At 48.5% G+C, this 12,992-nt stretch overlaps 1 long non-coding RNA gene across 3 annotated transcripts in view; it reads left to right on the forward strand.

Annotated features, from left to right (window-relative positions):
- Positions 1 to 8,944: 8,944 nt before the first annotated feature.
- Positions 8,945 to 12,992, forward strand: part of LOC111182924 (uncharacterized) — a 43,449-nt gene continuing 39,401 nt past the window's right edge. The window contains exon 1 of one of the 3 annotated variants that reach the window (XR_016389082.1): positions 8,945 to 9,650. This is a non-coding gene — a long non-coding RNA (uncharacterized LOC111182924). The remainder of the gene's footprint in view (positions 9,651 to 12,992) is intronic. The other 2 variants (XR_002646883.2, XR_016389083.1) reach the window with 2 other exon arrangements.

Here is a 12,992-nt window from a genome sequence, read left to right on the forward strand (position 1 = left end):
CTGGCTGGGGTGTCACACTTAGAACAGCAGTGTGTACCCTGAGACTATGCACATACTTACTAAACGGGCTTCGTTTTGTATGTGACATCTTTAATCCACCTGGATTTCCCTTTCAAATACCAAAATGCTATTTCAGATGAAAAAAAAAATACAAGAATTCACCAGTCCCCTCTTAAGATATGTGGGCAGAAACAGAAAGCCACCTTTTGTATGATTTCGTTGATAGGAAACACCCAGAATAGGTAAAGAAACAGAGAAAGAAAGAGGATTAGGGGTTGTCAGGGGCTGGGGAAGAGAGGAACGGGGAGAGCATGGTTTCAGTACAGGGTTTCACTGGGGGGAGGGGGAATGAAAGGGTCTGAAACTAGACAGTGGTGATGGTTGCACAGCACTGTGAATGTGCTTAATGCTCCTGAATTGCACAATTTAAAATTGAAAGAACATGAATTTTATTATTTTAAACTTAAAAAACGAAGTGCAGAATACCATAAACCATGTGAAAGAAAACAACAAAATTACAAAAAATAAAAAATAGAAACAACAACAGGGCAAGGGAAGTAAAGTTCGGGCTGGGGAGCATGTTGGTGGTGTAGGTCGGGAGCAGACAGTGATGGTGGCTGCAAGGCCAGCTCCGCCCCTGGGGTGGCGTTCCCAGAGATGGCTCTGGGTCTCCTGCAGGCGCACGTGCCGGCTCTCCCTGCTGGGCTGGTAAATCCTCGCCTGGTGCAGTGTCTTTGGCAGGCTATTCCTTAGCCTGGGATTTCCCTTTCGTTGGTCCCTGGTCCTGCGCCTGCGGCTAACGCCTCTAGATAGAAAGGTCTGGGAGTTGGAGCCAGGTTTAAGGTCCGGGGAAGTGCTGGAGCTGTGACAGCAGAAAAGATGACCCACATGCCTGCCTTTCCGTGTGCCCTTCTGAGGACAGAACTCTACCCAGAGCTTCCCAGAGAATTCCCAGTCCAGGAACTCACAGCAGGATGTCCTCTCTGACGGCAGTCCATGGGATGGGTGGCCTCAGGCCAGCCTTGGCTCCGGGCCCAACCCCAGCCTCGGGGGACTCCCCGCCGTGTGGCCCAGCACTCACCCCTCCCCACACCCTCACGTGCACCCACCCCCGGCCTGCTCACCCTTGTGCTCTGCCTGGGTGGGCTCCAGCTGCCCCGGGGGAAGGTGGACATGGTGCTCCAGGTCAGAGCCGGGTGTGCTGAGCTCCGTGGAAGCCGGGGGCTGGAGCCTGGGGTGTGGCCTGGGTGGCGTCCGGGCAGGAGGCCTTCCCCGCTTACCTCTGGGCCCCGGGTCCGCGGATCCCTCCATGGCCACACTCACCCGAGGCCTGCACCTGCCCTCACGGGCAGTGTGGTGTCCCGGCCCCTCACTTGGGGAGACGGTGGGTCGGGTGTCCCTATGGATGAGCTCGTCGCCGATCTCCAGTGTGAGGCTCTGCAATGACAGTGACCAGCAGCTGGCCCGGCCCGGAGGTATCAGAGCCCTGCCTGGCCGTTATCACCGCCACTGCTGCTGCCCACTCGAACTTCTGCTCCCAGATCGATCACAGACCTGTGTCTGCTCTCCTCCTACCGGGGAGGCAAGAGATCCACCTAGAGGGCTTGGGATAGACCTCGGGCAGAAGCGTGCTGCCCTGGCTTTCCACATCCCGCCCAGCCAGCTTTGACCGGAGGTGTGGACGTGACCGGCGCCCCCGGCCTCTGACCCCTCATCACCCTGCTCTAGCGGCAGGCAGACCCAGCCCACAGAAGCCCTGACCGCCACACGTCCAGGGAGGGGGACATAGGGCTACTTGGATGGGATCAGAGCGGCGGCCTGGCCTGGCCTGGCCTGGGCCTCCCAGTGTTACCTTTGGGTCCCTCTGGGCAGATGGCCAAAGGCGTCTGGGGTGAGACCTGACCCAATGCCTGCAGCATCCAAAATTACTCTTTCTGGGGCCTTTCCTGAGGCCACGGCCTCGGGGTACTGGGACACAGCACAACATGTCCATTCGAGCATCTCCAACCAAGTGAGCTGGGTAGGGGGCTCCTCTAGAAGTAGGCACCTGGTCACCCAGGTTCCAATTCTGCTTGGCTCTATGGCTAGGGAAGTGAGGTCCCTTCCTGGGGTCCCCTTACCTGGGCTTCCTCCTTACACACAGCTCTCCAAGGGCACCTCTGGGCTGCTGACTGCCCACCCCCACCCCTGCCACGTCCCTGCGCAGTGACACCAACACGGCCCACTCCACAGCCCCGGGGAGGCCTGGGTGCCACCAAGGCCCCAGCTCTGAGGACACAGCAGGGTTCAGACCCGGCTCCTCCTTGCCAGTAATGTGACCCTAGGTAAGCCATGTGCCTCTCAGGGCCTCCGCAGTCCCCCATCTGCGCAGTGGGGGTCATGCTGGCATCTACTTCCCAGGGAGGCCATTAGGTGTACAGACCCGGAAACACCTACAGTGCCTGTAAAACCCGTGGGCTGGTATCACATGGAGCTCATGCACAGGCTTAGCAAAGGAAGGGTTCCCTAAAGGGCCGGCATAGCACAGGACACAACTGAACAGGCCCGGCTCTGCTCTGGGATCTAGGGAGAGCCACTCCCCTTCCTGCCAGTTTTTCAGTCCTCCCACCCCCACCCTGGGGGGTTGAAATTCAGTAAAATTCAGACATCACCCCTCCCGCCCCAGCAACAACCTTCCAGGTCCTCGTGCTGTGTTTAGATTCAGGTCCGTGTCTCATCTTGGCCCTGGGGTGGGCCGCCCCCACCATGGCTCCCACATTCGTGCCTCCTGGTCACACATCCTTGTGTGATCCCCACCCCTCCAGGGTGGATGGACATTGTGACTGGGTTCCAATGTGCAGACTGATTGATAGAAATCGTGTGACTTCTACTCATTCCCTGTCTCTTGTGTTCGTTGTCTCTCTGTCTATTTCTCTCTGCCTCTTTACGTTTCAGTCTGTCTCTACTTCTCTGTCCCTTCTCTCTCTGTCTCTTCTTTCTCTCTCTCTTTCTTGTATGTATGTATGTGTATATTGTTAGGGTCCAGGGCAGGTCACTTCTAAATAGGCCTTAATGACATATTGATTATTTTGAATTAATATTACTTAAGAAAAGACCCATGCAAAAGATCTCCTCTCTGTCTCCCTGCAAGTAGGAAAGAAATCTGTCCTGTGAAAGGTACACCACCTGGGGGCTGAGGCCTGAGGTCTGAGGGGGAAGGGCTGCAGGCATGTTGGCCCCTGCAGATCAGTTCATTCTGGGAACCCTCTGTCATGACTACTGAGGTGCCAGTTAGCTTTGCCATGACCAAAGCCAGCTCCCCTCTCTGCCTGTTTACGAGAAAAGGCCTGAGTCTGAGCCACTCTAGATTCTCTAGATTTCATGGCACACGGACTGAGCCCCACCCTCCCATCCTGCCAGACCCCTTGTACAAATGCCTTCACTTTAAGAGTTCTTTCACTTTGTCCAGAAAATAAACAACACCCCCCCCCCCCCGCATAGCCAACAAACAAGCAGACAGATATCCAGCTGCCCTCCTTCTGCCTCAGCCGCTTCAGAGAGTCACTCTCTTAGAAATACCTTAAGCTCAATGACATACCGCCATCTCCCTTTCTCTGGCACCATGCCATCCCTGGGTGAGCCCCGTCTTACGTGGGCACGACGGCACCACTCAGGTGAGCCGGAGACAGTACCCCAAAGTGGTCTGATGGTACCACCGTACATTGAAAATGACCTACACACCAAATCGACCATAAACGTGGTGGTCCAGAGACCAGGGATGTGCATGTGCCTCTGATGAAATCACTGCTCAGGAGACCCCAGCATCTATCATCCATCTTCTCCACGTTCTTCTGACCTCTGCCCTCCCTCTTTTCAGCTGATATCTTGCTAGATCGTTCATGGAGAAATTAGATCCCATCTGGCAAGAGCAGAATCGTCTTCCCAACACGTGAGAAGAGAACAGGCACGGGCCTGCACCCATCTTATCCCTCCTTGCCTGCCTGGCCCATCGTGTCAGAAACATGTGTCCCTCCTCTTGTCAGAAGCCAACCCCAGGGAAAGGACTTAGATGAGAAGGAAACCAGAATATTGTCTTGAGCTACGGACACTTCAAAAAACAAAGCAAAACCAAAACAAACAAATAAACACCCCCTCCCCCACCCCCCAATAGAGCAGGTCTAAGGGTGAGCTGAGCCTTCCCCTTCTTCCTGGAAGCAGCAGATAACATGTCCCCCCCGCCACTGCACCCCCCGCCCCCGCTCCCCCCAGGAATACGCCTTCCCTCTGCTGGAAGGAGAGTGACACTGTGATCGTCAAGGGCAGGCAGTGGAGAATGAGAGAATTCCGTGCAAACAGACTTTGTGCAGCATAATTCTCAACCTCCTTAGCCTCCCCACATAGTGTGGTTCCTTTTCCACAATCACCTCTCTGTTCAACCCAACAGAAAAGAATTTAGGTTTTGCCACTTCTCTGGGTCTTTCTTCGTTTCCTTAGAGGGCGCCCTGGTCAGGTAAAACTTGTGGGAAATAAATGTGTATGGTTCCCTCCTGTGAGTCTGTTTCATGTCCATTCAATTCTCAGGACCAGCCGTCAGCTCTAAGAGGGTGGAGGTCAGGTTCTGTCTTGGCCACATCTTCCCTGCCGGCATCTTTGAATTCTACCTCCTTCCTTGGCTTGAGTCCTCAGCATGCTGACATGCTCTCAGCTACCATCTTCAGAAGCTCTGTGAACATGGACTGTGTCTTTCAAAATGAAACACGTTCTTACCATACGATCCAGTCCTCAAGCTCCTTGGTATCAATGGACCCAAATGAGTCCAATGCTTCCATCTACACAGAAACCTGCGCCCGGACGTTTACGGCAGCTTTATTCATAACTGCCAGAACTTGGAAGCAACCAACATGTTCTTCGGGAGGTGATTGGACAGATAGACGGGGCTCCATCCATGCAACAGAATGTTCTTCACACTGAAAAGAAATGAGAGAGAGAGAAGGAGCCATAGGAGACGGGAGGGGCACCTTAAGTGCATATCAGTCACTGAAAGAAGCCAGTCTGGAAAGGTGGCATAGCTTAGGGTACCAACTACATATGACATTCGGGAAAAGGCAAACCATGGAAAGGGTGGGTTGCTAGGGGTTTGTGGCGGGGTTAAGGGGTGGGGTATGATAAATAGGTCGAGCACAGAGGAGTTTTAAGGCAGTGAAACTATTCAGTGTGATACATTCATGGCAAGGTACATTTGTCAAAACCCATAGACTGTGCAACACCAGGAGTGAACCCTAGTGTAAACTCTGGACTCTGGTGATCATGATGTGTCCATGCAGATTCATCGATAGTGACCAACACCCAGAATGCTGATAGGATAGCTGGGGAGAGGGAAACTCTGAGCACCTGTGTGGGTGGGCGGAGGGGGTAGATGGGGAGAGCAGTAACAGCAGAGCAGGGGGCACGTGGCACCTCTCTGTACTCTGCCCAATTTTGCTGTGAACTCAAAACATCTTAAAAAAAAATAAACCCTATTTAAACAAAGAAACAAATGAACATTCCAGTAGCATCACATGGCTGCTTCTCTTCAAGTTCTGTTTGTCTGGGCCACTTGAGTGTCAAACTTCAGCAGACACTTTCACAGATGGCCTTTCAACCCGCGTTCTTTCATCGTTTCATCTGACATCCGCTCTTTATCTCACTACACTCTTTCTTTTTTTTTTTTTTTTGGCCGAGCTGCACAACTTGCAGGATCTTAGTTCCCTGACCAGGGATCGAATCCGCTCCCTCGGCAGTGAAAGCGCGGAGTCCTAACTACTGGACCACTGGGGAGTTCCCCAACACTCTGTTTTTTAAAAGATAGTACCTTTTCTTCTTTTTAAAAATTGGTGTATACTTGATGGGCAATTATTATATATTAGTTTTCTGGTATACAACATAGTGACTTGATATTTTTATACACTACAAAATAATCACCAAGATAAGTCTAGTTACCATTTGTCACCATACTGTGTTATTACAGTATTATGGACTCTATTCCCTATGCTGTATATCACACCCCATGACGTTTGTTTTATAACTGGAATTTGGAACCTTTCAATCTTTCTCACCTATTGCACTCATCCCTGCACCCACCCACCTAGCAACCACCAGCATGTTCTTGGCATCCATGAGTCCATTTCTGTTTTGTTGTGTTTCTTCATTTGTTTTGTTTTATAGATTCTACATATAAATGACATCATAAGGTAATTCTCTTTCTCTGTCTGCTATATCTCATTTAGCATAATGCCCTCTAGGTCCATTCATGTTCTTGCAAGATTTCATATTTTTTTAAAAAATAAATTAATTTGTTTTTATTTTTGGCTGTGGTGGGTCTTTGTTGCTGCACATGGGCTTTCTCTAGTTGTGGCGAGCAGGGGCTACTCTTCGTTGTGGTGCGCGGGCTTCTCATTGTGGTGGCTTCTCCCGTCATGGAGCACAGGCTCTAGGCGCATGGGCTTCAGTAGTTGTGGCACATGGGCTCAGTAGTTATGGCTTGCAGGCTGTAGAGTGCAGGCTCAGTACTTGTGGCGCACGGGCTTAGTTGCTCTGTGGCATGTGGTATCTCCCTGTGCCAGGGATCGAACCGTGTCCCCTGCATTGGCAGGCAGATACTTAACCACTGCGCCACCAGGGAAGCCCAAGATTTCATTCTTTTTTTATGGCTGAGTCATGTTCCAGTGTGCTTAAGTGTGTGTGTCCAGTTTTCACATATATATATGAAACCTTCTTTATCCATTTGTCTATTGATGGATAGTTTGGTGGCTTCCATATCTTGACTATTGTTAATAAAGGCTTCATGAACATAAGGGTGCATATATATTTTTGAAGTTGTGTTTTTGTTTCCTTCAGAAAGATACCCCCAAGTATAATTCCTGCATCATACGGTAGGTCTATTTTTAATTTCTTGAGGAGCCTCCATACTGTTTTCCATAGTGGCTGTACCAATGAACATTCCCAACAAAAGTGAGTGAGAGTTCCCTTTTCTCCACGTCCTTGGCAATATTTATTATGTGTTGTCTTTTGGATGATAGCCATTCTTTCAGGTGTGAGGTGATACTCTCATTGTGGTTTGAACGTGCATTTCCCTGATGATGAGTGATGTTGAACATCTTTTCATGTGTCTTTTGGCCATCTGTATATATTCTTTGGAAACATGTTCTGTCCTCTGCCAATTTTTTAATTGGGTTTTTGTTTTTTTGGAGGTTGAGTTGTGTGAATGAGTTCTTGGTCTATTTTGCGTATGAACCACTTACCAGATATATTGTTTGCAAATATTTCTCACATTCAGTAGGCTGCCTTTTCTTTTGTGGATGGTTTCTTCTGCTGCTGGAAAGCCTTTCAGTTGGATGGAGTCCCATTGGTTTATTTTGCTTGAGGAGGCAGATCCAAAAAGTATTGCTAAGACTGATGTCAAAGAGTGTACTGCCTATGTTTTCTTCTAGGAGTTTTATGGCTTCAGGTCTTACATTGAAGTATTTGATTCATTTTGAGGTTATTTTGTAGATGGTATAAGAAAAGATTCCAGTTTCATTCTTGTGTATGTAGCTGTCCAGTTTTCTCAACACTATTTATCGAAGAGGCTATATTTTCCCCATTGTATATTCTCACCTCCTTTGTCATAGATAAATTGACTGTATAAGTGTGGGTTTGTTTCTGGGCTCTCAATTCTATTCCATGGCTCTATGCATATTTCCTTTGTGCCAATACCATACTGTCTTAATGATTCTAGATGTGTAGTATAGTTTGAAATCAGGGAGCGTGATATGTCCAGGTTTGTGCTTCTTTCTTAAGATTGTATTGACTATTCATGTTCTTTTGTGTTTCTATACACATTTTAGAATTCTTTGTTCTAGTTCTCCAAAAAAATTCCATTGGTATTTTGATAGAAATGGCATCCAATCTCTAGGTTGCCTTGGGGTGTGGAATCATTTTAACAATATGGATTCTTTTAATCCATGAGCATGGTATATATTTCCATTTGTTTGTGTCATCTTCATTTCTTTCATCAATGTCTTCCAGTTTTCTGAGTATAGGTCTTTTACCTCCTGGGTTAGGTGTATTCCTAGGTATATTATCTTTGTTAATGTCATTGCTCATGGGGTTGTTTCCTTAATTTCTCATTCTGACAGTTTGTTGTGAGTGCACAGAAATGCAACCAATTTCTGTAGATTAATTTTGTATTCTGCAACTTTACTGAACTTTCTGATGAGTTCTATTTGGTTTTGGGTGTCATCTTCAAGATTTTCTGTATAGAGTATCATGTCATCTACAAACAGTGACAGTTTTACTTTTTCCTCTGCCATGAGATTCCTTTTATTTCTTTTTAAAATCTGATTACTATGGCTAGGACTTCTTAGACCATGTCCAATGAAGGTGGTGAGAATGGTCAGGGTTAGAGTTTAAGCATAACTGGCCCTCTACCCCTTCCTCCTTCTCCATCCCTCTGAGGCCTCCAGGAAGGACAGGTGTAGTCCACGGCCACAAATGGCTCAGAAAGTTGAGCTGGACCATTGTTTTTCTGCCCCCTAGTCCTGGGCATAGTTCTGTGTACTGTCTGTGTATCTTCTTTGGCCAGGTGTCCAGTCAGATCTTTCCCTATTTTTCATGGGGTTGTCTGTGTTAGCATTCTTCGTATGTTTTGAGACAAATCCTTCGTCAGATGTGTGTTTGCAAGCATTTTTCTCCCAGTTTGTGACTTGTCTTTTGATTTTCTGAATAAGGTCTTTCATGGAGTAGATATCTTTAATTTTATAAAGTCCACAGTATTCCTTGTTTTTCTTTGTAGATTGCTTTTTTGTGCTGTGTGTTAAAACTCCAAAGCTCATGATCTACATGACCAAACTCAAGCTCATTGTCAATTGTCTTCTATGTTTGCTTCCATAATTTTGAATAGTTTTGTATTTAAATTTTGTCTGTGAATAACTTTGAGTGAATTTGGTGTAAGTTGTAAAGTTTGCATCTACGTCCATTGCGTTCCAAATGGTTTCCAATTTGTTGGAGTTATGAGGTGTCCAGTTTTCCCAGCACTGTTTACGGTGGGGACTGTCCTTCCCCTCGGCGTGTCCTTGGCCCCTTTGATATAAATTAACCGACCCCAGCCATGCGTGTTGAATTCTGGGCTCTCTGTCCGGTTCCTCTGGTCCCTGCGCCTGTTTTTGTTCCAATTCCACACTGTTTCAGCTTTTCAACAGTGTGTGAAGTCAAGTAGGGAGATGCCTCCAGCCTCTTCTCCTTTCTCAGTTAATTGTTCCCTAACTGTTTTCCGAAAACTTTGGGGATATTTGTCTCCATTTCAGTTTGAATTTCCACGGTTTAACAGATTCAGCAGTTCCGCCAGCAGGGGGCGCTGTCTCCAGTAACCGACCACTTCCCGCACCGACCACAGGGTGGCGCTGAGCCCGACTCTCTGACCCCACAGCGCATGCGCGTTCCCCGCGGACTCGGCTGTCAGCGCAGCTGAGGGGAGTTGTGTCTCCTCAGGCACTGCCGGGGCTGCGCCTGGGACGCTGGGCTCAGCGTCTGTGCTGACAGGAGCTCGGTCTCCTCAGGACTCGCTGGGGTTTCGGCTTCAGGACAACGTGGGGCTGCGTCCACGCTGACGGGAGCTGGGTTTCCTGAGGACGCAGGCGACGCCGGCGGAAAAGGTGAGGAGACAGTGAGGAAAAGTGAGGAGAAGCTTCCTGGGGGCGACTGACGGCTGCGGGGGTCCGTCTTCATGCGAGCCGGAAGGGCTTGGCGTGCAAAGCTGGGTTTTTGGTCAGGCTGGTGTGCGGTGGAGCCGCGTGGGTTACGGGGTGTGCAGCCTTCACCGCACCGTTTACCGTGGGGCTGCCCTTCCACTCGGTGTGTCCTTGGCCCCCTTGTCGTAACTTAACGCCCCCCCCCCCCACCGTGCGGGGTGGGTTCTGGGCTCTCCGTCCCGTCCCTCTGGGCTGTGCGCCTGTTTTGAGCCAGTTCCACACTGTTTTGGGGACTGTAGCTTCGCCACGTAGTGTGAAGTCAGGGAGGGAGATGCCTGCGGCCCGTTCTCCTTCCTCAGGGTCGCCTTGGCCCTTCGGGGTCCTTTGTGGCTCCACGCGCGCCTTAGGAGGATTTGCTCTGTTTCTGTGGAAAATGCCATGGCATTTCGGGAGGGCCTGCACTCGCTGTGTGCCCCGCTTTGGGTAGAAGGCATACTCTAACAATGTTAATTCTTCCGTTCCATGAGAACAGGGTAATCTTTCCATTTCTTGGTGTGTCTTTTTCAATTTCTTCATCAATGTCTTAAAGTTTGCAGTGTGCAGGTCTTTCACTTCCTTGGTTAACTTTATTCCCAGGTATTTTGTTCTTTATGGCGCAGTTGTAAATAGGGTTGCCTTCTTTCTCTTTCTGATGGTTCATTATTAGTGTTTAGAAATGCAACTGATTTCTGTGTATTGATTTTGCAACTTTACTGAATTCATTTATTAGTTCTAATAGTTTTTTTGTGGAATGAAGTGGAAAATTGGAATTCCAAAATCCCACTGTTTCTACCGTATCCAGGCCGTCCACAACACGGAGGACAGTGGCCCCTAATAGAACCTTCCCCCAGTGCCTCTAAATGACACGTGGACTTCGGGTGTACTGGATCTGCGTAGGGCTCGGCTGCTCTATGGAAGCTTGATGTTTTCTCTGCTTTTCTGGCGTGCTATTGACATACATGATGTTTTGAAAAGTAATTTACTTTCCAGTAATTTCAAACATACAAATTTACACACATAAAACAAGTCTTGTATCTTCACTAAATATATTCCTAAACATTGACGTTGACATTATTTACAGTGAAATTGTTATCATAAATGCTTTTTCAGGTTATTTATTGCTAGTGTATACATATAAGATAGATTTTTGTGAATTGATTTTTTGTTCTATAACTTTGCTGCATTAGTTGACTAGCTCAAATAATTTTTTGTTCATTATAGGTAGTTTTATATATAAAATGATGTGATCTGTGTTCTGTGAAGAGACACAGTTTGAATTTTTCCATTCACACATGGATGCCTCCTATTTCTTTCCTCAAGATTCTGGGTAGGACTTCCGGCATCCTATTGAGTAACAATGATGAAGACCAGCTTCCTGGCCTTGTTCCTGATTTCAGGAGTAAACCTTTGTCTTTAACATTGAGCATGATGTTTGCTGTGGCTTTTTGTACTACTCTTTTCCATATTGAACAAATTTCCTTTTATTCCTGCTTTCTTGAGTGTTTGTATCATGAAATAACACAGGTTTTTTATTTTAGTTTTTTCTGCATTAATTGATATGATCGTGTGTTTTACTTCACACTTTTATTGTGGTTTATTACATTGCTTAATTTTAATATGTTGAACAACCTGAAATTTCTGGTGTAGAGATACTTGCTTATGGCATTATCCATTTAATGTTCTTTTCGTTTCCTGTTGCTATTATTTTGTGGTAGATTTTTACATTCATCTTTATGAGGTATACTGGGGTAGTTTTCTTTTTTATGATGTATTTGTATAATTTGATTAGATTTGGCTTGGTGTAAGTGGTTTGGAGGGTTCGCATTAGGGCTGGGGCTGTGTATGGTTGCTGTTATGGTTTATGTCTTATGGTTATGTTTACAGTTATGACTTATTTATGCGTATGGTTAATGAATACATTTTATGGTTTATGGTTTTGGTTATGGTTGTGGTTTTGTTTATTCCTTAAGGTTTATGGTTTTGGTCTCAGGGTGTTAGGGTCCTGCGTTAGAGTGGGTGTTAGGACATGGGCTAGAATTAGGGTACAGGTAGGATACGGGTAGAGTATGGGTTAGGGTAAGGTACAGGTTTAGGGTACGGGTTAGGGCTAAGGTTAGCTCAGGGCTTAGGGTCAGGATCAGAGTTTAGGGTGAGGATCCGCGTCGGGATTAGCATCAAGGCTGAGCTCGGCCGTTGTTTTCTGCTCCTCCAGCCCTGAGCCCTGATAGAAGATGAATGAAGTGTCTGCTCTGGTCCCTCACTGTTTCAAATTGAACTCAACATCAGTCCAGTGTTCTTAGGGCATCAGAGGTCATACAGGGTTTCCCTACACCCTCCCTCCTGGGTAGGGAGCCGGAAGGGCTTGGCGTGCAAAGCTGGGTTTGCACTTCTTGAAGTTGTCTCCCGCTCACGGGCCAGTTAAAATGATTAGAAAACAAGCCAGGGCTGCAGCCCCTTGTCTATCCTGACCCTCAGGACCCCACACCTGTTCCTTGGACCTGGGCGGTGCAGCAAGGCCCATTTTCTGCAGCTATGAGCCCCTGAGGGGCGAGGATTGGCTGACCTGGGCAGCCTGACCCTGCCGGCCAGCCCTCCCCAGGTGTGCCTGGGTTGAGGTCAATGTAAACACCGCTCCAGGCAGCAAGAGCCCCTGCAGCTGTGCCTGACGCCATATTCTCTGCCCCGTCAGCAGTCTCGGGACTGGGCTGGTGGGAGGGAGTGAGGGGCTGCGGCTCTGTGGGTGGCCCGGTGTGAGTGGGGCTCTGCTGGACTTTCTGCAGGAGTTGCCGGGCTGCCATCTGCTAAACAAGAGAATGTGTCACCCATACCTGCCGCTGGAATTTCTCCCCGGGCAGAGGTGAGGAAGGAAAACAGTGGGGGCCGGGACAGGAGGGGTGCCTCAGGCAGGGAAATGGAAAGCTTCCAGAAGAGCGCCCGGGGCCAGGACCATTCCGGCTGGCCTGCAGGCACCAAATTGGCCTGCGTGCTGTGGCTGGTGTGACTCCAAGCCCTTTCCTCTAGGCTTTCAAGTCCTTGCACACATTCAGGTGTTTTACCTGGGAAGGGTGGGAACAGTTCAGCAGCAGCTGGCCTGGGGCTCAGCTCACGTTTACTCACAGACGCCTCAGCACCGTCCACCAGCTTTGCAATGAGGACACTCCTTGCCGGGGGGCTGCTGGCTGCTTGGGAGACGATTCCCCACCTCTGACCAACTTCAGAATTCTTTACCACTGGAGCAGGTGTCCTGATAGGGTTTTCATCTGTGTA

This window comes from Delphinapterus leucas, chromosome 19 (genome assembly GCF_059928025.1).
Source record: "Delphinapterus leucas isolate spDelLeu-1000000601 "Yukka" chromosome 19, BTC_Dleu_Yukka2, whole genome shotgun sequence".
NCBI classification, from domain to species: domain Eukaryota; kingdom Metazoa; phylum Chordata; class Mammalia; order Artiodactyla; family Monodontidae; genus Delphinapterus; species Delphinapterus leucas.